Below are 27,028 nucleotides of genomic sequence, written 5' to 3' on the forward strand. Positions count from 1 at the left end.
GCCATTGATGGAAGGCTAACATTAATCTCCTTGAGCTAGAAGTGACCATAAAATGGCACCAGTAATAAACAGATTCAGAGATAAGAAAACAGCTCCAACAGACCATGCTGTTTTCCCAAGTCCACATGACACAAAGGACAGAGTCAGCTCTGAAGTATATGGCTGTCTGAGTCACTATATCCAGACACTTAACAACCAGTACAATCTCTTGTTCACTTACTTATTCTCTCACGCAGGTATATTTAACACTAACAATATCAGGAGTAGCAATGACAGTGAATATCTGTGTGCCAGCCACCATAATTATCCTCCATTCAATGATGTCCTTTAATTCAAGCAGGGATTCCCTGAAGCAGATGACTGTAAATTTTGTTAGACAGATGAAGAAACGAAAGCTCAGAAATGAATAGATTGCCTGAGATCAGACCTCTAATAACTGGCAGATCCCGAAGTAGAATCATGTTTGTCTTTCCTTAGTGGTTGCACATTAATTAAGCACATAGATGAACTGATCCATGAATGTCCCTCATTTCTCCAACAACAGCAGAGTATATTAAGAGCCATACAGGGAGTTAGGAGGTGGGGAAGTAGCAACAGTTATATACTTACCTGCCTTCTAGTAACTTGAAGATTTGCATGGATTCAAAATAAGTCACAGGTGATATTGGGTTGAGATGTGTTACAATGGATTGGATTGGATGGCTTTATATTTGCAATGAATTGAATTGAACTGAATGAAGTCTTGTGTATTGCTTATATAGAAATGATAGGGCAAGAATAATAAAGCCCTTTGCTTCTATAAATGGACACCATAGGGAACAAGTGGCCAACCATTATAGGACTCTTAGAAAACAAAAAGAGGCTATGAAAAGCAGCAGAAAAAAAATTGGTAAATAAGAGAAACAGTGCCTGGCCCTGAGCCATGACCTACAAAATCTGGGAATTTGTTTCATTAGTAGCACCAAGCACTCTATTAATGTTAAAGCTTCAAGGAAAACTGACCCATCCCCTGAGTCCAAGGAGCTCACAGTGAGACATTGTCATGTAAAGAAGGAGGTATAAAAGAAGGCTGACTTGCGGGGTATCTCTCTCCAAGTGGTAACTCCCAATTATGTTAGACACAATCCAGGCACTGGTGGCTCACTCCTGTAATCCTAGCTACTCAGGAGGCTGAGATCTGAGGATCATGGTTCAAATCCAGCCCAGTCTGTGCGACTGTTAACCACCAGGAAACTGGAAGTTGATCTCTGGCTCAAGTGGCAGAGTGCTCACTTTGAGCTGAAGAGCCCAGGGACAGTGCACAGGCACAGAGTTCAAACCCTACGACAGACCAGGAAAAAAAAGTCATATATTAGATACAAGGCTTGGATGGAGCAAGAAAATCTACTACCTTAAATGATATGACATCTTTATTTGTAAGAATACTGAATCAGATGCTGTTGATTCCTGCTTGAAATCCTAGTTATTCAGGAGGCTGAGATCTGAGGATTGCTGTTTTGAGTTCAGCCTGGGCAGGAAAGTCTATGAGACCCTTATTTCCAATTAACACCCAAACAACGGGAAGTAGAGGTATGTAGCTCAAGTGGTAGAACACCGGGAAAGCTAGGGGATAGCACCAGGCCCTGACTTCAAGCCCTGCTATTGGCACGCACATGCATACACATGTACACACACACACACACACACACACACACACACACACACACACACACACACACACACACACACACACACATTACGGAAGAAGAAATTGAGGGTTCCAACCATGCTCTGTAAATATCAAGATAAAACAACTCTGAGGTCCTAGAAAGAGGAAGGCCTTTACAGAGAAAACTTCCTCCCATTTCTGGCTCTTTCAATTTGCTAGTTGTCTGACCTTGTGCTTAGAGCTCTGGTATCTTCATCTACAAACTGGGGCCAGTGATATCTACTTTAAGGAGTTTTAGCAAGAATTAATGATTATGTGCAAATATACCCACACATTACTTGACACAAAGGAATAGTTCACCAGGTATTAAACATCAACTCTACTTCTATTCTGTACTAAAAAATTAGTCACCCGGGATCCAGAAAAGTATCTGCTTAGCATTTCATAAACTATATCCTATAAAACAAGTGTTCTTGGGACAAATATATTTAGAGAACACTACATAAGCAGCTTCTACTCTGAAGATTCAGAGTGAATATCAGCTTACAACAGTTCTAGAAATCTATGCATCATAGAAATCTTAAATTGGTTATAAGATTTCCATTTTTACCATTATGATATTTTATCACAGAATATGTTAGTATCTCTTTGTCACATTATTTGTTTTTCTTTATTTCTTTGCTTGTTTCATTAATTAATGAACAAGTGAATCAAGGAAACTCCATGTAACTGTTTGGGGATAGCAATGCTACCCCTAGACTTTAAGTTTAAAAGTAAAGTCAATATCCTAACATAGCTCTTGGAAGCAAATAATTATCTGGACATATTTGCTTCTTTTGTTGTTAACTTTTGTTTTTCCTATTGGGTGTCTAAGAATTGAACCCAGGATCTTATGCTTGCCAGGGAGGCTTTCTACCACTTGAGCCATATCCCAACTCCTTTTTGCCTTGGTCATTTTCAAGGTAAAGTCTCAGTTTATACGCTGGCCAACCTAGGTTATGATCCTCCTATTTGTTCTTCCCCATGTTGCTGGGGACCACAAACATGCACCATTTCATCCAGCATTCTGCTTTCCCCATAGCTGGGATAACAGGTACCTGCCTCCATGACTAGCCAGACATTGAGGAAGATGGCATCTCTTGTATATATTTTTTTTATGCTTGGGGCACCTGAAACCACAATTTTTCCATCTCTATCAAGTAACTAAGACTACAGGCTTGAGCTGACATGCCTGACTGATTCTCTCACTCAGATCTTAAAGCAGATTGCTTTAACTAGTCATTGCAATATTTGAAGAGCTGAGCTATCTTTCTTAGGTTAATAATAATAATAATATTTTATTATTATAATAAAGTATTTATCAGTTCTTTTTTCCTGAACCAAACACACATTCACATGTTCTTACTTTCCTTACCCATTACTTTATAAAGTCAGAAGTTCACACCCAGTACCAAATAGTACAATGCTTCCATTCTCATCTCACATCCATTGAAAGCTTCCCATTAGAATTCATCAAGTGAATCCTGTATGTTATGTTCATTCCATACTGGAGACAGAGTGGATGGAGATACTAGCCCTGAAGGATCATGTCAGGTTACTTAACCACTTGATACCACAGTGTCCCAATCAGCAAAATAAGATAGTGAGATTTTTGGAGGATTTGGGCTCAAACACCATAGAACAGTGTCTAACACATTGTAAGTTTCCTGAAAATGAAAGTCATCATTGTTATCTTGGTTATACTTGTCACAGACTATTTGGTAGCCTGATTAGTCACGTGAAGTCTGCTCCTCTGCTAAGTTAAGGACAGATGTTTCTCTTGCTTTTGCAACTTGACCTTCAGCCCAGCACTTTGTACATAGAAGTGCTTAGTAAATACAGATTGAATTGAACTGAAGATATAAGCAAGGTAGGCTGAGGTCAACTTTGGCTTTCTTCTAGCATTATGGCTACACTTATCAACAACAGACTGAAACAACTAATAATTGACAGGTATTGGTTTATAGATGCTGTTTGTTTAAGCCAGGAATTACCAAAGAGCCTTAATAGGTATCTTTTAAGCTGGGTTCTTTCAAACAAAGCCCTCAGTGGAGAGCTTGTTCCCCATTATTGGCATTTGAAGAATCAATGCAAATCTTTCTGTCATCATCATTTTTCTGGCCAGCTTAGTGCTTGACCCCTGATCCCCATAGATTCAAAGAATAACAGGGATTAAGTGCATTGGCCTGCTCTGAAAACTTATTCTTGCTTAAATTAGAGACAAATGTCTAGCCTGAGGCAGATGGCTAGCAGGGCAGTGATTTCTTCCTCCAGTACACTCACTAGCCAGCAAGACATTTGCAGGGGAAACATTGGCTTGGGTGGCTTTTTTAAAATACACTTTTTATTGTAAAAATACTGCACAGTTACATGAGTAGGGTAATGAGTACATTTCCTATCAAACATTGTTGCCTCCTTTTGTTTTTTCCCTACCACCCCTTCCTTCCCAGCTACCCATTTCCCCTCTCCCATTGTACGCGCCTGCCCCCGCCCTGCCAAAGTTGTAAAGTGTGTTTTCAATATAATGTTTTGTACATCTCATTGTTACAATGGGTCAATCTGTATCCTTATTTTATTTTTTTGTTTTTGTTGTGTTTCTGTTTTGTTTTGTTTTGTATTTTGTTTTTTCCTTTCCCCTCCCCGAATTAGAGAAGTGTATATACAAGATGCAGGGCACCGACATCAAATACAGTGAAAACAGGGGTTATACCATGGGGGAGGAACATAAAAAGCAACAAAAAAAATCACATGGTATATTATAAATATGTTAGAAACAATAGCAAGAAAGAAAAAAGATATTTGTGTCCCTATCTTAGGGTTCATTTTGCTTAACATCATCTTATATGGTCATATATACATGGCTTTTGGCCTTTTCTGCTTGCCCTACACATGTAACTAGTTTTTGCAAATAAGGGAAACCATGGGACCTATGTTTCTTTGGGCCTGGCTTACTTCACTTAATATAACTTTTTCCAAGTCTTTCCATTTCCTAGCAAATGCAGTGTCATAGAATTCCATTGTGTATATATACCACATTTTCTTGATCCATTCATCTACTGAGGGGCATCTGGGTTGGTTCCATATCTTAGCTATGGTAAATAATGCTCCAATAAACATAGTTGTGCTGGTAGCCTTAAAATGACACATGAAGAAATGCTCAACCTCTTTAGCCATAAAAGAAATGCAAATCAAAACATTGAGATTCTACCTCACCCCAGTTAGAATGGCTATAATCAAGAACTCTAATAACAACAGATGCTGGAGGGGATGTGGCCAGAAGGGAACCCTACTGCATTGTTGGTGGGAGTGCAAAGTTGTTCAACCACTTTGGAAAGCAGTATGGAAGTTCCTCAAAAGACTCCCCATAGAGCTCCCCTATAACCTAGCAATCCCACTTCAGGGCATTTAGTGAAAGATCACAAACAAGGCCATACTAAGGCTATTTAAGCATTCTGTTTTTTTTCCCTTCCCCTCCCCATGCAGGGCACTGGAATCAAATACAGTGAAAACAGGGGTTATACCGTTAGGGAGGAACATACCAAAGAAACAAAAATATCACATAGTGCATTACAACTACATGGCCTTCAAACTGATGTAAAAGAGTTAAAGGAAACACTGTCTGTGGAGTCACAACCATTTTTATCTTCCTTACTCATCCCTGACCATTTACAATACACTAACCCCACCTGGCCCTATTTTCATAATTGTTTGTTTTGATGGCAGAGTCAAGCTATGCCTCTGGTTAGAAGAGGATAACTACTATACTTATGTAATATCCTACATACAAGGTCTATATCAGCAACATTATATCAATCTAGTAAAAGTGTTCTACAAATTCCTGTGTTGTTAGGAATGTATTGTCTTACAAATGGAGGGATGTATTATGCAGAGTGTATTTAGAGAATATAAGGTAGAGAATGATGCTGGGCATGCACTAGGGACTCAAAAATACTGTTCCTGACATCGCAGTTCTTGTAGTCTAAATGGTTCTCCCATAGCTTTATTTCTAAGAAAGTTTCTGTGCTTTCAAGATCATGCTAGCAGAAAAAAATTCTCTTGACATGGAAAGAGGGTTAATTTTTTCTTAAGTTTGCAATATATAATGGCAGAGTTAGTTTTGAAGAGCATAGCAATGTTACATAGCTACAAATAATTTTGTTGTTTCAAGCTGGATAGCTCTAGCTACTCTGAATGGATTAAATGTTTCTTCTTTGCTTGGGAGCTAATAATGTCTTAGTCAAAGGTAAACAGAGGCTGTCGTAGAATGTAAGGTTAATAAAGCATTATGTGAGATATTGATCTAATGGAAAGAAAAATTAACACAAGGAAACAAAGAGCAATTTGAATTATACAATAGAAAGGGAAGCGCCAGAATGGAGACACATGTATAGCTGATGAAATTATAATTGATGGGTTGCACATTTCTGGGCTTTCAGGCTATGGTGCTTACAGCTGATGGCCCAGTACATTGACGGGCATACAGCTGATGGGCTTGTAGTAAATACACCATACATACACTGATGGGCATATAGCAGATAGACTTGCAGCTGATGGGCTCCCCCATTGAAAACCTTGCATGCTGACAGGCTTGCTTACTGATGTCCTGCTTTGAGGCTGCTCATAGGGCTTATAATGATCACCTGTTGAATATGTTTACTACTTTTTTATCCCAGAGAGTCTAGATCAGGAGCTTTCTAATGGGTGCTCAAGTCTGGACTTTTACAAGTAAGCAATGGGTTGCTAACTAAGTTGTCTTAACACCAATTTTAGGAAATATTGAGTAAATAGAAGGAGCTAATAGCATAACTTTGAGGAAAAATATTTTTAGTGAGATAGGAAGGAAACCAAGGCAGAAAACACTGAGGTTGGCCTGGATCTGAGAAAGAAAAAGTAATATGGAGCAGATTTTTGAGAAGAAATTTCAGCAAACTACAGAATATCAACAAACTGAGGGGAGAGAAAATCAGAAAAATGCCAAAAATTATCTGCAAACAGGTGAGCAAACCTGATGCTGTTTGCTCATGGCATTCAATTTTATTTTTTTCCTAGTATTTCCGAACATAAACTGTTGTCTTATTCAGAGCTATGAGTTGCTAGTATTTAAAACAACAACAAAAGTCATTTTTCAAAAAGATGTTACAGTGAAAACGTCCAGGTACACACCATCGTTGAAAAAATTTTATGGTGAATGCTGATCTGTGTGCTACCTGCATTCTTCCATTAATATTTCACTTACTTGATTTATCACTTATCTATGTATCTACTTTCCTTCCATTTGCCTTTCAGTATATTTCAAAATTAATTGCAGACATGAACACAGTCCTTCCTAAATAATTCATGTTGCCTATCATTAACTAGGGTTCAGTATTTATTTCCATTTGTTAATGTACAATTTGCATGCAATAAAATGTATAATTATGAAGTTTATATTCACTGAGTATTGACAAATGCATGAGTTTGAGTAATACCAAATCTCATCCAAATGTGAAAAAATATTTCTCTCACCTCTCCCAACCTTGTCAGAGAAAACAGTCATGAAGTTTCTGTTGTGTGGGAATTTCATAGAAATAGAAACAAATGGTATGTTCTCTGCTGGGTAAAGCTTCATTAGTAAGCAAAATGTTTTTCTTTTTTGCAATTCATTCATGCTATTGAAGGAATTAAGTTATTTTATTCGTGAGCAGTATTCAGTGAAAGGAATATATTAGTTTGTTTATCCATTGTCCTATTGAAGGTTACCAGAAATGCTGCCAGTGGGCTGGGAAGGTGGCTCAGTGGTAGAGCACTTGCCTTGCATGCATGAGGCCCTGGGTTCAATTCCTCAGCACCACATAAGCAAAAAAAAAAAAAAAAAGCCGGAAGTGGCTCTGTGGCTCAAGTGGTAGAGCACTAGCCTTGAGCTGAATAGCTGAGGGACAGCGCCCAGGCCCAGAGTTCAGGCCCACGACCGGACCCAAAAACAAAAAACAAGAACAAAAACAGAAATGCTGCCAGTATTGAGCTACAGTGAATAAAGCTGCTATCAACTTCCTTGAACTAATATATGTTTTTGTTTGCTCTCAGAAAATTCCTATGAATAGTGTGTGTATACATATATGTATATATATGATATAATAACCAAGATAGCTATATCTATATAGATTTATAGATATAGAGAGAGCTATCTGTATAGATCTAGATATAGATATAAATATAGGTATCTTGGTCATTTCATTTTATGAGCTATGCACAAATAGTTTTCCCCTGTTGGACCTTATTATTCATTATCTCTAGAGTATCATTTTTCTCTATTTTTATAATATATAAGTTGTACACAGAAATTAGATTTTTTCTGTGATGTTTTTGCATACTACATGGCCTGATCAAACCCATCTTTTCTCCTTTCCCCATCATCTTTCTCCCCTCCCCTGGAACTAATCTTTCAAAAGAAACCTGTCCTTCCCTTTTTATGGATGGATGATACCTATGAGAGACAAATGATATATTTGACTTCTTCATACTGACTTATTTTGCTTAACATGATGGCCCCCATTTTATAAGCAACATCTTTTATATTTGGGTGAATTTTATTATTTTTTTGTTTTACGATAGCCACTGTTAGTGACCAATCATGTTCCAGTGGCTCATGCCTGCAATCCTAGCTACTCAGAAGGCTGAAATATGAGGATCACATTTCAAAGCCAGCCAGTCCAGGCAGAAAAGTCCCGGAGACTCTTATCTCCAATTAAGCACCCCAAAACCAGAAGTGGAGCTGTGGCTCAGTGGCTCAAAGTGGTACAGCACAAAAGCTCAGGGCCACTGTCTAAACCCTGATTTCAAGCCTTTATGACCAGACCTAAACAAACAAACAACCCCCCCCAAAAAAACCCCACCTATCTCCAAATCATGAAAATATTCTGTTTTCTACTAAAAAGCTTTCCAATTTCATCTCTTACATATGCTAGTTTGTGAAACTTCTTAAATATGGTTGTTGAACAAATTTTATTTTATTTTGTTTGCTACATTAGCGAGCAGTGAATCTGACACCAATTATTGACAATTTCCATTGTAGTAAGTCTTAAAGTCAGGTGGGATAAGCCAGCCAACATTTTCATCTTTTTTAAGATTGGCATGTGCATATTATTTGTAGGTATGTAATTCCCTCCTCAGAAAGCCTACAGGAATAGTGGCAGAACTGAGAGTTTGTTAAATTACTCTACACAGTATTTATAGCTTTGAGTATTGAGTCTTTCAAATACTTCTGTTAAATTTTATTGTAAATATCTTGAGCTGTTTTGCCCTTTAAATTGGATTGTTCTAATTCTCCACTTGCTTAATACTATAATATAAAAATTAGAATTGATTTTTTATATATAGTCTAATCCTACAGACTTGCTAAATTCAATCATGGGTTTTAGTAGTTAGTGGATTTCTTTGGATGTTATGTACAAGTAAGGAGGTCACTTTCAAGTTACCTTTATGTCTTTAGCCTGTTGATAGTTTTTCTTGCATCAATAGTAACAGAAGTCAGACTTTATTACAATGATCTTAAAGGAAAGTGCTCAATATATAACAAGTATATAATTAAGTACGTCTTAATGATAGGTGTTTTCTAAATGGTCCGATATCCAACATGAACTACTATTCTATTATTCAACAGTTTTTAACAAAAATGTCTATTGGATGTTGACAAATGCTTTGAAATTATTATAATGATCATACATCTGTTTTTAGCTTGATAAATGTTTGTTGATTATAACTATTAAATCTCACATTACTGGAATAAACTCTTGGTCATGAAGAATTTAACTTAGATTTGCTGATAATTTGCTAAGTATTTTGTGCCTATTGTTTAAAAGATACTATTCTTACATTGTATTTGTTTATTTATGGCATTAGGGTTATGATGACCTCATAAATTCAATTGGGATATTTATCTTCTTTATTTGTTGAGGAATTTGTAAACATTTTGTATTACTTCATCCTTAAATGATTCATAGTCAAATTATGTGAGCCTTGAATTTACATGGTGGAAAGGTTTTTAGACACAAGTTCAATTTATCTAATAGATTCAGCTATTCCATTTTTTATTTCCTTTTGAATTGTATTTGGTTAGCTTTATTTTTCAAGATTTTTTCTGATTCATTTAAAGTGTCTAATTGCTTGGCTTAATTTTATTCACCAAATGACATTACTTTTGAAATGTCACTCCTAAAATTGGCAGTATATGTTCTCTCTCTTATTGATTAGAGGTGATAACTAGAGGTTTATACATTTTATAGATGCTTTTATAACTAGAACTTTATCAATTTATACATGCCTCCAAAGAATTAAATGTTGTTTCTATGATTTATCTGTTTTCTGTTTCTTCTCTTATAAACTGGAAACTTAGGTTATTGACCTTTTATCTATGTTTTTTTTTAAACTGTAAACATTTTAGCATAAAATTTCCCCAAATCATTGCTGTAAATGAAGGACATAATTTTGAAATGTTTTGTTTGATAATATTTGATTCAAATGTTTTTGATTTCCCCTGAATTTTCTTTCATTGTTTAGACTGTGGATCTTTTGTAATCCTGATGTACATATCAATATTATAAGTATGGCATGCAGAAAAGCCATTGATTTTTGAGGGTTAATTTTATACCCTGCTACTTTGCCAAAGTTTTGAATCAGCTTGAATAATTTGGGAGTGGAGTCCATGGGATTCTTTAAATACAAGATCATGTCATCTTCACAGAGGGAGAATTTTACTTCATCTTTCCCTATTTGGGTCCCTTTTATGTTTGCATCTTGTCTTATTGCTGTTGCTAGGCATTCTAATACTAGATTGAAGAGAAGTGGAGAGAGTGGACATCCTTGTCTAGTTCCTGAGTTAAGAGGAAATGACTTTAGCTTTTCACCATTAAGTATAATGCTGGCTGTAGGTTTGTCATATATAGCCTTTATTGTATTGAGGAATGTTCCCTGGATTCCTAATTTTTCTAGAACCTTCATCATAAAGGGGTGTTTGATCTTGTCAAATACTTTTTCTGCATCTATTGAGATAACCATGTGGTTCTTCTCCTTGCTCTTGTTGATGTGATGAATAATATTAATTGATTTGCATATATTGAACCAGCTTTGCATCCCTAAAACAAATCATTCAAATAGGGATACAGGTGGAGCCATTGCAACAATGAGATGGACACGTCAGTTATGTCGCAAAACGGAACTTTACAACTTTGGTGGAGAGGGGAGTGCGGTGGGGGGAAGGGGGTACGGCGAGGGAGTGGGGGGAGGCGAGGGGGTGGGAGGGGGAGATGGGAAGGGATGGGAAGGGGAAACAAAGGAGGAGGCAACAATGCTTGATAAGAAATATACTCATTGGGGCTGGGAAGGTGGCTCCGTGGTAGAGTGCTTGCCTTACATGCCTGAGGCCCTGGGTTTGATTCCTCAGCACCACATAAGCAAAACGATAAAAGCCGGAAGTGGCACTGTGGCTCAAGTGGTAGAGCGCTAGCCTTGAGCTGAAGAGCTGAGGGACAGCGCCCAGGCCCAGAGTTCAGGCCCCACAACCGGACCACCCCTCCTTCCCCCCCTCCCATAAAATGTACTCATTATCTTGCCCATGTAATTGTAACCTCTCTGTACAGTATTTTCACAATAAAAAAATAATAAATAAATAAAAATAAAATAAAATACAAGAAAAATAAGTATGGTACTTAACTTGCAAATATAATCTATTAATTTTATTAGTCTATTATGGGCATTTAACATGTTGTATATAGTTTCATACTTTGGATATATTTAAATTTCAATATGGGTCCATCTTAGTGACTACAACATGGTCACCAGAAAAATATATGTTCTTTAGTTTTGGAATAAAATATTTAGCTATGTCAATTACTTCAGGGAGTTTATATTGCTGTTCTTGTTTTCTTCTTTTTTTTTTTGTTTTATGGTAACAAATGTTAGGATACAAGTATTGAAATCTCCAGAGATTGTCATGAAATCATTCATCTTTCCATTTAACTTTGTTCCTGTAATTTGAAGTTCCTGTAATTTGAAGTTGCATATTTGTTACGTCCTCAGGGGAAACCAACATTTTTATCATTATAAAATAACCAAGTTTACATGCAACAGAACTCTTTGCTTGATCCACCTTATATGACATTGGATACTATCTTTTCAGCCTTTAACACTCATTGTTATATGGTATCTTTCCATTCATTTACTTTTCTTTTATTGGTGTGGCTAATGGGCCACCACCCTGGAGAACTAAGTCCCTGGGCCAAGGCAATCTTTCTCTTCCTTAAGTAATTTAGCCAAATTGGCTGGAACTTTATCATCAAAAAAAAGTGCATTTGAAAAGCAACTTTGAGAATAGCAGCGGACATATCCTTAATTTAACACCTTTGACTTGGCTGAATAGTGCTACAATAAACATGGAATGCAAGGGTATGCAGATATCTCTTTGTATGCTGACTTTGAGTCTTTACAGTGTATATCTGTAAGTAGTATAGTACCATAGTAGTTTTATTTTTCATTAGATAAGGATTATAATAAATCATAAATCATTATTTTGATGTGGCTGCATTAATGTGCATCCCCAGTGATACTACGTGAGGGTTTGTTTGTTCCATATTCTTAATAGCACTTTATGTTTTCTTGATATCTACTCTGACTGAGAAAAATGTAACTGCAATCTAGTTTGTTGTCATTTCTAGTTGTTTATCTCTGTTTATGTTTGAAAAAATTACAAGAAATATGCTACTGTAATTTACCCCACACTAGATATACAGATTTCAGCCACCTGAGTAGCTAAGTATGAACCACTAGCACCTGGCAATAACTTCTGTTCTCATGGTGGTAAAGTTATGACAAAATCCTTTCCTAGCCTCGCTTAATTCTAGAGTATGACATTCCAGTCCTGTTTGGGGCAAGGAATAGAAAAGAAGATTTATATCTGGGCAGGGCTGGTTGGAATTGTTTGGGTTGCCGTGTATCTTCAGGAATGCAGAAGGGAAGGGAAGATCTAGAAATTTATGTGCTCAGAGAAACTCAGCTTAACATCACCCATGACTTGAGGGTCTGGATGTTTCTACCTCCATATCTATATGATGCAATTCTTCACAGCTGTATGATGCGTTAGCCCCTGCCTCGTTTCTGATGAAACTCAGATTATATCTGGCTCTAAAACCAACCCAACTATCTGGTCCTTACAAGATGATAAAATATTTTTATTAATAATAGAACTATTATCAAACACCTTAACATCTGTTATAAGCATCCCCTGAAGTCCTGACCCCTTCCCAAAACCTTGTCTGAAATTCCCATGACATTTTCCTGTAGCTTCTCATGCACATTGACAATATCAGTCAGAATAAACATACTAGATTTGATTCCATGTGTTCTGAATTGATTGAACCAAATAAAATCCAGTTTCCCACTCACATTTAGATAGTGGCTAAAAGTTCCTTTTCTCAGGATATTCATAACACAGAGCGAGAACTATTGATGATCCAGACATGACCAGGTCTTTTAGCTTCTCATCAACTCCCTTGAGGTCCATAACATGCCTCAGCCTTGTGCCTTCTCATCTCTGCAGAAGGATACTGAGAGTCAATTACCACCATAGATGAGCTTATACTCTAAGCTGGCAGACAAATGTGCCAAGTTTTGTCATTTCTCTTCATGACTATGGTCACTGCCACCACTACCCCCTTGTTCCCAGAGCCAGCAAATCCAGAAACACTACCCCCAACACAAAATGTGCCATTATTCTTCCAGCCTCCACCCAGACATCACCAATCCATCATCAGTGCTGTCCCAGCTCAGCCACACTCAGTCAGTGCTGCCAACTGACCACCACTGCACAGTTCTTATTTCTCTGGTGGTAGGTATTTGCCTGTATTCTGTATAAAACTTACAATAACCCTCCATAGATGTCATAGAGACTCTAATTTGCAAATGAGGGAATGAAGATTCAGAAGAGTAAAAGGAATTGTCTATAGCTACTAAGCCCAGGTCCAGACACTTCCTATAAAAATACTTCACATCAAAGTGTTTGTTCCACATGAGACACTCATCTAGGTGGATTAAGTCACTTAATCCTAAAAACTTTCAAAAGTAAATACCACAAACCTCCTAGTTAGTGAGGCCAATAAGGGAAAATGAGACACAGGATGGTCAAGTTATTTGGGAAGCCTTGGGGTTAATATGTAGCTAAGTTCCCAGGGCAGACTGTGAAATTCCTGAGCCCTGTTCCTAACCTGAACCAAGCTCCTTTTCATGGACACCACCAGAAACTTTTACAAAGACAGGATACAGCTATTACTCAAGGAAGTAGGGAGGTCAAAATCAGGCACTTCAGATTCAGGAATGGCTCTTCAGAGTGGACATTTTGGGCTAAGAGTAATACAAATAAATCAAGGTACCTAGGTGTTTCTCATACAAAAAAAAAGCCATAGTTGGGGCTGGGAAGTTGGCTCAGTGGTAGAGTGCTTGCCTCACATGCATGAGGCCCTGGGTTCGATTCCTCAGCACCACATAAGCAGAAAAAAGCTGGAAGTGGCACTGTGGTTCAAGTGGTAGAGCACTAGTTTTCAGCTGAAGAGCTGAGGGACAGTGCCCAGGCAGAGTTCAAGCCCCACAACCGGACCCCCCCCCCAAAAAAAGCCATAGCTATCAATTTATTCAGCTGTATATTTTATTTTTTTCCATCCTAATAAGAAAACCCTTAAATAGCAATTGCATTGTCATGCATTTTTTTCATTTTAAGAATCGATTTATATTACTACTCAAAGTAGCACAGAACTAGTAAAGTACATTCTTTATAGAATCATATTTTGATTTTGGAATATCAGTACTGAGGTGGAATCTCTAGGGAAAAGTGGAAGAAGCTGTGTGTAAAGTTCCAGTACTTTGGTTAGGAAAGATAGTGAAGAAGAATTGTTTCATGAAAGGTATTTTTTAGGTTTTTTAAGCATTGGGAAGACTGATTCTAGCTTGATGTCTCCCAGAAAACAGGAAATCACCATCAGGAGCAGCAAACACTGAATCTCTGATTCTACTTATATGATATTGTCTACATTATGTAACTTTTGTTTGCCACTGCTGATACTTGAACTGAAACTTTTGTGCTTTGACTTGGGATTTTCATTCACAACTGGTTCTCTACCATTTGAGCCATGCCTCTAGTTCCAGATTTTTGCTGGCTTATTGAAGATAAGAATCTTAACTTTTTTTTTCTTTTCTGCCAGGCTGGCTTCAAACTGTGATCTTCAGATCTCAGCCTCCTGAGAATAGCTAGGATAATAGGTGAGAGTAATCAGTGTGTGGCTGAGAGACCACTTCTGAAATCCACCTGGTGAGCTAATAGCAGGAAAGAACCATGCTCAGATTCTTTCACTTGCAGCTCATGGCTTTATATAAGCAACCCCATGTGCTTTCTGATGAATAACAGGGCACACAAGACTGATTCCAAAGCACCATGGCAAAGTCTAGATGCCGTCAAGTTCAAGGTGATGAAGGTAAAGTTTAGGGGGAAAGTATTCATCTTTAGGCCACACAAGGCTCCCAATGTTCATCATTATCCCAAGGGCATTTTGCTATCTCTGGTCCCATGTCAGTTTCACACTATTAAAGGTGTTGCCAGAACTATAGTTACTACAGTTATTAACATTTTATGAGGTGGTTATTCACCCCTTAAGCTCCTTAATATGAAGTGGTGCATTTGAAAATCACCACACATGCCTAATTGATTCTGACATAAAAGGGTTGCTGCATTCCTTGGGATTCTATCTTTGCTTCTGAGTCTACAATGTATTAATGGAGCAATATAGATTTATGGAGTTAGAAGTGGTACAAGACAGTCCCAATTGTTCTTGCTGAAGATCACACAATTGCATTGATTTCAATAGTCCTTTCTTTCTACTGTCATGAACAATGACCTTTGGGTAAGTTCTAGATTTTATTTTCTGGTAGATATATCCTATAATATTAAGCATTAGTAGATGAAAATTTTCTACTTTATGCAATGGTAACTCAAATGTGAACTGATCTTTAGTCACTAACTTTCACTTATGAAAGGTTTGTCAATGACTTTCTTTATTCATAGTGACAAAGGTGTCTTTGGGAAGAAGGCTCTGTGCCAGAAACTGGAAAGCTTATATTCTAATTGTGTGTAAAAACCTCAGCCTCCTTTGACCTGTAAAGAGAGCAAGGGCGTGTAAAAAGAGCAAGGACATGTCAATAGCCTCATGGAAGTGAGGACATGAGACTATTTCACTCTCATTTCCAAGCAATTGAAACAAAGGAGGAGGCAACAATGCTCAATAGGAAATGTACTCATTATCTTGCTCATGTAACTGTAACCCCTCTGTATAGCATTTTTACAATAAACGTACAAAAAAGAAGAACATTAATACATTTCTAATTGCAAAGGAAGAAATAAGCAAGCAAGATTATGATTCCAATCATTTCCTATGCAACATACTTAATTCCTTTTATCTTGAAAAAATGAAAGTCAGGCATGGTGGGACATGCCTGTAAGACCAGCTATATCGGACACATATGTGGAAGTATCACATTCTGAGGCCAGCCCAGGCAAAAATTTGAGATCCTACTTGCAAAATAGCCTGAAGCAAATGGACTTGAATGTAGCTGAAGTGATAATCTGCTTGCCTAACAAGTATGAGTTCCTGATTTCATATCCCAGTGCTACTAAAATAAGTAATTGAAGACCCACCAAGGCTACAGTTATTTTAGTTTTTAAATAAATGCTGTTATGCTTGGGAAATAAAGTTAGAAATTGCATTTAGGTCATTCTAGTATATATAATAGGATAGCATGACCAGTATTCTCCAAAGGATTGAGGCTGTATACATTAATGTAATTTGTACCTAGTCTTAAAGTCTAAATGCATCTGTATTCCAAAAGTCATTCCTAATGTCCTTTTTTTTTCCAGTTTCTTACCCTGATTAGAAATCAGTCCTACAAATTCAAATATAACAGAATTCAAAAGTAAGAGTCTCCAGTTCTTCATGGCAATAGTATGATGAAAATATCTGACCAGTTGGTTTCTCAAATACTTGCATCACTCCAGAAGTAAATATGTCAATCACAGTGCTAAAAATTGATCTTTTCTTTGCTATTCTCCAATGTATTTGCCAAATGTCTCATATTTCTTGTCAAGTCCTATACTGGTCACAAGGTCTGTTATCATGACTTTTGAAGCTTAATTGAGGACACAGGCATACAAACCTTAACAGAATAGTGAGAGATAAATTTGTGTTTTAAGAGGCAGAAACACAGACTAAAAGAGCAAATGTTATAGTCTCTTATGGTTGAGGGGGAGATAGGTGAATTGTCTTTACAAACTAAGCAGACCATGGAGAGTTAGAGCAACATGCTTGCCATGAAGGGATAAAAGTGTCCAGACAATGTACACTACTAAAATCATGATACATTTTGAAAATGAGAGGAAAGGTGTTTCGTGTCTTGGAACAGTAGAAAGGGCAGATGAGTTGCAAATCATAACATTGTGATTCAACAGGTCATATGAGATTAATTTTTTTTCTCATACAAAGTATCATTTACACATCTAAAGTGATATGGGCCTTTGACAGTACTACTGTTCTTTGCATGACGTAGCTTAGCAGTTTGAGTGTTTGCAAAATGCTATACAGGGAGCAAGGTACTGAAGGGCAGCCTTGTGCAGTTTTTTTTCCTCACATGTCTTCATTTCTCTTCACCACCATGTCTGTTCTCCCTAATTTTTTTCTTCCCTTCCAGGGTCATTTGTTTCTTTTACCCTTCTGGACATTTTCAGTCAACAAACACACCATAATAGAAATGCATTCAGTAGTTTGTTTGGTAGGAAAAAGGAGTTTATCATCTCTACTTTTGTTTTTCAACAATGTCCCAATTTTTCCATTCCCAAGAAAATTTCTTGGTAGAAAGATTTATAGCTTTCTCCCCTATGACCCAGCAATCCCACTTTTGGGCATTTACCCAAATGTTTACAAACAAGACCACACTAAAGCTACCAGCACAACTATGTTTATTGCAGCATTATTTACTATAGCTAAGTTATGGAACCAACCCAGATGCTCCTCAGTAGATGAATGGATCAAGAAAATGTGGTATATATACACAATGGAATTCTATGCCTCCATCAGAAAGAATGACATTGTCCCATTTGTTAGGAAGTGGAAAGACTTGTAAAAATTATATTAAGTGAAGTAAGCCAGGCCCAAAGAAACATAGGTCCCATGGTTACCCTTATTTGCAATATCTAGTATATGTATGAGTCAAGCAGAAAAGGTCAGATAAGATGATGTTAGGAAAATGAACCCTAAGATATGTATTTAAATGTTTTTTTCTTTCATGCATTTGTTTCTAACGCATTTATAAGATTATTTCTCAGTTGCTTTGTATGTCCCTCCCCCACAGTATAACCCCTGCTTTCACTGTATTTGATGTCGGTATAATTTGTGGAGGGGAAGGGGAAAAACAAGTCATTTAAATAAGGATACAGGTGGACCCGTTGCAACAATGAGAAGTTGTCATGTCGAAAACGAACTTTACCACTTTGGTGGGGGGGGGAGGATTGGGTGGGTAGGCGGGGAGAGGATTGGAAGGGATGGGAAGGGGAAAGAAAGGAGGAGGCTACAATGCTTGATAAGAAATGTACTCATTATCTTGCCCATGTAATTGTAACCCCTCTGTACAGTATTTTCACAATAAAAAATAAATTTAAAAAAAAGAGAAAGATTTATAGCTTTTGCCTACCCAATTCTGTTTCATGCAAATTTTCACCTCCATGATGTATAGAAAGTGCATCATCTCTATTGGTCACTTTTTGTCATCCCTGCTCAATAGGGCTGACTTCTCTTTACATAATGATGTACATTCTTCTCTTAGTTTCATGAAGATCAGGCTGTTGCTTTTCCTCCCATCTGGATGCCACTCTACTCACTGTCTTTTGCTGGCTCAGACAGGTGAAGTCATCTAGCTTTTTTCCTGTGAACTCACCTTGCCCCTTTTATCTGAATCTATTCTGTTTTCCAGTCCTGTGTTTGTTAAGGCTATGGATTAACACACCCATATCACCAGCCTCAGAATAAGATCAACTACAAAACATGGTTTAGGAGAAAGTAAGATCCCATTTCTGATATCAACCAATCATCTCTCCATTGTTCATTATGCTCAGATCACAATGCCTTCTTATTGCTTAAATTCTTGAATCCCTATGCTTGCTCCCTTCTGCCAAAGGAACTTCATGGGGTTATTCCTCTGATTAGGAGGCGCTTCTTCCAACATTCACACAGATGGCTCTTTCCATGAACACCTTCCTTCCCTCACATGTAGTTTCACATGAACCCATTTGAATTCTTCACTACCCATTATCTGTAGGTGATTATTTCATTTTCTATTTCTTTCTCCAGTTGACAATCCTTTTTTTGCTAGAATTTCAACCCCACAAGGGGCAGGAACTTTTTGATTTTTGTTAATTGTTTTGTCTCAGGTCCTCAGACACTACCAGGCAAGGATAAATTCTCCACAAGTATTTGAGAAAGGAATGAAGGAACGAATAAATGTTAGTTTTCCTCCCACTAGCCCTGTAAGCAAATGCTGTTTGAGTGAGTGACTAAACAAGAACCACTGTATTACTCTTCTTGCAGCAGTCAGTGTGAAGGAAAGCCCAGCACATGCATTCTGCTTGGTCACTTCATTGGATCTTTTCAGGGCTACTGGATAACTTTATCCGGACTTTTATCCCAAAAGCAGATCATGAAAATCACTTTGAAATCCTTAACCTTATTTCTTTTCATCCATAAAAGCAAATAAAACAGTAGCTTTCATTAGTGGTGATTTTGTGACGATCATTAACTAGAACTGCTCTTAAAAATCAGATGCCCCTACTAAACTTTTCTTCTTGAAGTAAGGATTAACATGGCTTTCTGAGAAGACCCACCCTGGAATATCTTCCCCTGAAAGTCAAGTTCACAAGTTGAGATTGATGCTGGTGAGAAGTGGAAGTAAAAAGAGAACAGGAGGAAGCATTGTGGAAAGGAAAGAGTTAGAACATGTCTGGTTTCATATATCTATGCTTGGCTTTTCCTAGATGTATGAATTTAACCACTTATTATGTTGAGTTACAAGTTCTTTATTTGTAGAGTACACATGATATTTACTCCATGGGAATGTTGTTTAGACTAAGTTGAAATCAATATTTCATTTCATACCTAGTGTATTTCCCAGCGTACTGTAGGCCTTCATTGTTATTAATAATAACAGTGGTACCACTAAAATTGCCTCTCCCATCCAAGAGCTGATGCATTCACATACTGGTTTTGGTTTTTTTTTAGCAAACTTCTGCATAAAAATTTTGTTCAGAACACATTTTAATGTAACAAGTATAGAACAAATGATGATCAAGAATCTATGCTTTAAGCCATCTTGCTTTGGGCGATCTGAATAATTGTGACTTCACTTTCTTTGTTGATGTAGTCAAGTAATGTTGCAGGGGAACTATAATAGGAAGCATGAGATCCCTTCCAAGAGATATGGAGGCAGGGATCAGCAGTCAGGGATGCTCTCTGGATAGCCTTTAAATTCTCTTCAGATCAATGCAACTCTTCATTCCAGTTCAAGTGTTTTAACTAGTCCACTGACCACACACACACACTCACACACACACACACATATATGTATGTATTTTGAACATCTGTATGTTCAAAATGCTCTATGCTCAGCTTTGGCAGATGAAAAAAAAATGATGTTTGAAGCAATTCACTGGCCAAACTATAGACCCAGCATTAAAATGAAATCCTGAATAACATCAAGGTGGGATGTCCATGTCCTGGAATCTTGTATTTGTGACCCATGTGGCCACTCTGTTATTAGAACAGAAACACAGTTCTACTTCTTATGAAGGCTACCAGACTCTAGTGACCATTGGTAACTTGTAGGATGGGTTGATATGCCATCATTATCATAGTATTATGATCTCATGTGACCTCTTCTACACACAATTACTCTATTTTTCCATCCATATTGTATGTGTATCTGTATGCATAAAATGGGCTGGGTGTATGTGGGCCTGAGTGTACGAAATACAAAAGGAGAGCTCCTCACTTAAGGATAGACATAAGTTGATCAAAATCATCAGTGTGTCCCAAGAGTTTTCCTTTCATTAGTTGACCTTCTCAAAAAAGATTTATCTGATTCCTTTCAAGAACTTTATTCATGGGGCTTGGAAGGTGGCTCAGTGGTAGAACGCTTGCCTTGCATGCATGAGGCCCTGGGTTCGATTCCTCAGCACCACATAAGCACAGAGAAAAAACCCAGAAGTGGCGCTGTGGCTCAAGTGGTAGAGTGCTAGCCTTGAGCTGAAGAGCTGAGGGACAGCACCCAGGCCCAGAGCTCAGGCCCCACAACCAGACCGCCCCCCAAAAAACTTTATTCATTAGTTGACCTTCATTGCCCAGTAATCCAGCTGTATTATTTTAAACCTTGCTATTTTACCTAATGGCCAGGCCTTCCACTAATACTTAGTTCATCACGGTACCCTAAGATTTGTTCCAAAAGGATAGCAGGATTTCTATGCTCTGTCTCAGAACATGCCAACAGCTAGGTGGTGCTGTGTTAACCCTTCTCTTTATTTCAGGAATAGAGTTTCAACATATTGTCTCCTACATCTCATTGTTACAATAGGAGGGGGTGGAAAAGGGGAGGGAGGAGTTGGGGAGGTGAGGAGGAAAGGGATGGTAGGGGAAATCTAAAGGAGGGTGTAACAATGTTCTTGCTCATGTAACTGTAACCCCTCTGTACACTATCTTCACAGTAAAAAAATATAATTAAAAAAAGAAAGAGGCAAAGAATAAAGATTTGCCTTCCCTTCTTTTCAATTTGCTTTTCAGTGAAGTTAGAGTACCAACATCACTTTAGAAGAATTCCATCTTCAGTTATCTTCTTCTCTCTGCTCACATGACCACTAACTGACAGATGGAAAGGCCAAACTATTGGGGAGAAACAGTAGAAAACAATAGCAGCCACAGTAAGATGAATGAAAGGAAACTGGATGTGTTGAGCAACTGCAATGCACCAGGAGCTTCTGAGAATATTTTGACAACTCAAAACAATTCAGTATACAGATAACTAGTATCCATCTTAGGCAAAGAAGAGGCTGAGTTAGTTTTAGCTAGGAGGCTTGATGTACCAAAATCACCTGACTTGTTTAGTGCAGTATGTAGCCACAGATTTATTTTCTTCTCTCTTAGTTAATCTTTATCCAACTCCGTGAAATAATTTTTATATTCTTCACATTAGGAGAAAGAAGGGAAATACATTTGTAAAATTTTCCCTGAAATTTAATCTGGTTTCTTTGTTGTATGGTTTTTAGAAGTTTTGTTCTATAAATACTATCTCTGAAAGATGGTATATTAAGTAGTATTACATTATTCCACAATTACACAGTTCATGAATGTGTTTTGAGTCATCTTAGGGTTTTGGAACAACCCAGAGAAAGACTATTCATTTGGCTAGAACTGGGTAACTCCAAATCTTAAACTGGAGCCTGTTCACTATTTTCACTATTTAAACTCAGGTAAGGTATTTGAGCTTGATTGGCTATTTCCTCACCTGTACAACCAGGGTCTGTTATCTGCCTTTGGGAGCTATAATAGTAACATATCAAGCACCTTCTTATCAAAGCTGAGACTTTGACCCCTTTCTTCTACCTGCTCATTACAGAAAACTTTCCACAGGTAAGATATGAAGGAGCAGAACAAACTACTGGTCACAATTATGATTGTCTGATTCTCTTGATAATTCATTGTGATTAGACATATCTCCCTTAAGAGCTAAGTTCAAATGAGATGCCCTAATTGAACTACATCTCTTCTTAGTCTGCAAAGAAAAAGACTCATTGTGGTTAAGATTTTTGAATCCATGATTCTGCCTCACGCTTTGACACTTACAGGGTAGGTGGTTTTAGTTGTTATTGTGGCTGGACCCTAGTTTTCTCACCAGGATAGGATGAAAATAAACCTGAAATGGTTTCTATGTACAGCATGCTCCTCTCCTTCCTTCTCTGTTTATACTTTGTGATTTCCTTCTTCAAAGATGAAGCAGGTTCATGATTCAACGTGAAGATGGTGATTGTCACACTCACCATGGTAGCTTCTGACAAAGACTGGATTTCTTATAGGAATGAGACTGTAACCGTGTCTCTTTCTTAGCAGTTACTTTTGAGGGGGAAGACCCAGAAGGTCTCTGCTAGTCCATAAAACCTTTCTTCTCTGTCCCTTTGCTTGTCTGTCCTGATTCCTTTTCCTGGTCCTGCTGTCTTCACCCACACCTGAAGTTAATTTTTTTTTATGTCTTGACCCATCTTGTTCTGTCCATCATAGGTAGGTGCATGATCCTACTAGCTGACCCTAGACCCCTGTGCTCCCATCACCTGCATATACATTGCATTCCTGGGATCATATACCTGCATCTACCAACCAGGTGTGCTTCCCCGAAAGCACAGGGAAGGAAGAGACAAGAGGTATCTCATTCACTGTTGTCTATCAGCCCATAGCACATTTCCAGCAACCAGTATAAATTGAAAAGTAGCCACAGAACTACACAAGTGGGAAGGTTTATATTTCCTACAAGTCAGTTAGTGACAACCAATCTAACTTTAAGCCCATTAAGGCTCATTGGTCATTCACAAAATTGTTCAATAATCCAACTGCCTTTGCATACCAATATGAAAGTGATCTGTTAACAAAGCCATGATTAGTGACAGTGTTCTGTGATCCAGAACTGAATCTAATATATATTTAAGGGAAAAGTCAAGGAAAACTCTGGTTCAATTCATTTGAACCAAATCAGTACCTCCTATTAAGCATAGGAGGTAGAAGTATTTATGCGTACTCCCCCAATCGAATGGAAGAGTGTAGCATGGTAATAGATGAGGATTTTTTAATTATATTTTATTTTCTTTAATCAGTTGTCCAAGGGGTTACTATTTAGCAAATCAGTTATATATACAATGAATCTTGATCAGTGTCACCCCTTTCATCCTTCTCCTACATTCCTCCCAATCCATTCGCTCCCCCCAATCTTCTTAATTTTATAGTGTATACATTGAATATTATTACTATGTTCTCCCTCCTTCTTCTCTTCATTCATCTACCTCTGTCCCCTTGACCTCCACAGTTTTTGAACATTATAATGTTATAATTGAAGAGGATATGAAATCTATATTATTCATATGAAGAGGGTATGAAATCCATATTATTCATATGAAAATGATCATGAAAAGTGTTAAAAGCTACAAAATTTTAAATAGACCATTATTGACATACAGAAATTGAAGTACAAACAGCTGGATAATTTAAAAAATAACCATCATCTTCCCTCTTGAGACCATTAGCCTGTACTTAGTATTTAGCTTTAATGAAGTTGGCAATCTTCTATAATTCAAATACTCATGAAATAAAGTCAAGGGATATTGGTATGGGAGGGAGACATATATATTTGAGAAATTTTGATCCTCATTTTGCCACATTTCTATGAAATGATGAGAGGAATGTGTTGGGAAAAATAAAGGTAGATTTTAGTCAATATAATTATTTTTCTTCTTTTTTATTTTTATTTATTTTGTGCCTCTTCCTTTGTTTTTCCCCTACCATCCCTTCCCTCCCACTTCCACAACTACAGTCCCCCCCCCACCCTAAATTGTAAAGTTCCTTGTTCAACAGTGTCTTGTACATTTCATTGTTGCAATGGGCCCACCTGTATCCCTAGTTAAACAATTTGTTTTTTCCCTTCCCCTTCCCAAATTATGCCTACATCAAATACAGTGAAAGCAAGGGTTATACCGTAGGGGAGGGACATACATAGCAACAAAAAAAATCACATGGTACCTTATAAATATGTTAGAAACAATAGAAAGAATGAAAAAACTATTTGTGTCCCTATCTTGGGGTTCATTTTGCTTAACATCATCTTATCTGGTCATTATGTGCATAGCTTTTGACCTTTCCTGCTTGTCCGAACTCATGGCTTTGCAGTATTTTGTTGTTCTTGACCTCCCACTTGAGCTGTGCCTTCAATCCTTTTGGGCTTTAATTTTTTCTGACTTTTCATTTTTTTGGTAAGTTTTGTGGTTTTATGTCTAGGGCTATCCTTGGATCATAGTCTTCCTACCTATGCATCTGTGTAGCTGAGATGATAGGTATGGGCTACCATGCTTGTCCTTGAATATAGTTTATATGTATAAAAGTATCAGATGTTTATTAAATATAAGGCTTATACAATGTGAATGAACACACCTTTCTGTCATTCATTAACCTGTGACAGTGTCTGTGTGAAAGGATCCTTCAATAGCTCAATTTCAGTTTCAGTTTACAGGGGATAGGTATTGGACAAGATCCTTTTCCCCTTGATACAGAACTCAACAGCTCATTGTTACTTAAAAGTCTTAACTTCTTTCATTTAGTTTAGGCGATAATATGGGGAGCTGGAGACTGGTGGCTCACAACTATAGTCTTAGTTATGCATGATGCTGAGATTTGAGGATCACAATTCAAACCTAGCCTAGGCAGACAAAGCTAAGAGACTCCTATCTCCAATTATCTGGCACAAAGCTGGAATTGGAGGTGTGGCTCAGACTTGAGCAAAAAAAATGCTGAGGGCCAAAGGACAGTGCCCAAGCCCCAAACTCAAGTAATGGCTAAATAAATAAATAACTAAATATTAAAACAGGAGCTATGTCCCAATCCTGATGGAGCCAAAGCTACCTTCCTTGCTTCAGAGGCAAGTAACCAGCTAAGACAAATGGGAAACTCCAAAATTAGACTTTTGAATACTGAGCATTTCCCTTTTCCATGAAGACTAAAACCCTAGCTGCTTCTGCAGTATTCCTTTCCATTGAAGGTCACAGTCAGAAAAATTATAGTAAATGATTAGGAGTATGCACACCCTAGGATTAACTCCAAATACATGAGCAGTGATAGGATTCAGTCCATGAACCTTTTGGATACAATGCTCTTGAGACACCAGCTATAAAAGTGGATGTATGTTTACACATCTCTTCAAAAGTAATTGAATAGATGGCATCACTGATGTGTGTCAAAATCTTAATATTAGTCACAAAGGGCTTTTGAAAAGATATTAACTCACCCACCAAAAATTAATGCTTCACAGGATTCATACTTTTAGATATTGGCTTTTAAGAAAATTTCTTCAATTTTAATGGTTCTCCAACCCAATCTTTCTTCCTCCAAATAACATTACTTGGCTTCATCCTTTGAATTAATGATTGATGGTTCTAGTGTTAGGACCATAGGTTGGCTCATGTGGCACTTATCTGATCCATATCTGACATTGGGAGTATAGGTGTGGTTATTTGTTTACACTGTGATTAATTTGTGAAACAGTGCTGTTGAACAAAGATAGAGATTATATAGACAACAAAGCCTACATTTTAAAATCTTTAATCATTAACAGAGTAAGATGAGGATTGCAGTGGACATCTAATTGATTATATTAGAATCCCATGGAGAGCTTTTATTATTTTCTTTTTGTATTGCGTCTGGGTCTTGAATTTAAGCCTTTGCGCTCTTGCTTAACTGTTTTGCTCACAGCCAGTGTTGTACCACTTGAGCCATGCCCCCAATTCCACTTTTTTCCTGATTAATTGGAGATAAAAGTCTCTTGGATTTGTCTTCTCAGACTGGCTTCCATTTGCAACCCTCAGATCTCTACCTTCTAAGTAGCTGGGACTGTAGATGCCAGTTGCCAGTACCCAGCCTATGGAGAGTTTTTTGTTTGTTTAATTTCAGGCATACCATAGTGGCATATGCCTTTAATCCCAGCACCCCCTTTAGTGGCTAAAACAACAGAATCACCTGGTCAAGGCGAGCCTAGGCTACACAATGAGATTCTATTTCAATTAATAAAATACCCCAGCACACAGATCTTTACCAGTGTTTGGAGAAGGGCAGTTGTGTCTCAGTTTCTTGGATCCTTTCAATATGTGGACAAGGTTGAGAACCACTGTTTTAGAGAAGCCCATGTAGTCCCAGAATCTGAATACTAGTCTAGTAGAAAGGCCTGTGATCCTTTGATTTTCCAAGTGGTATTCAGAGTTACTACCTATGAGGTTATTTACTAAACCCAGTCCATCTCTCATTTTAGAAGACAGGGAACAAACTAGAGCCCTAGGCAATTATCTTCCTTAGTTAATGTCTCTTTTTCACCATTTTTTAAAAATTTTTCATTACCGTAGCATATAAAGCCCCTAATAAGTGCTGACAGGCTCTCTATCACCTGCTGTCAGCTATTTCTCTTACATGAAGGTTTTCCAAGGCTTTGTCA

The sequence above is a fragment of the Dipodomys merriami genome, unplaced genomic scaffold, assembly GCF_024711535.1.
Source record: "Dipodomys merriami isolate MVZ:Mamm:240054 unplaced genomic scaffold, mDipMer1.0.p SCAF_25, whole genome shotgun sequence".
Classification (NCBI taxonomy): Eukaryota; Metazoa; Chordata; class Mammalia; order Rodentia; family Heteromyidae; genus Dipodomys; species Dipodomys merriami.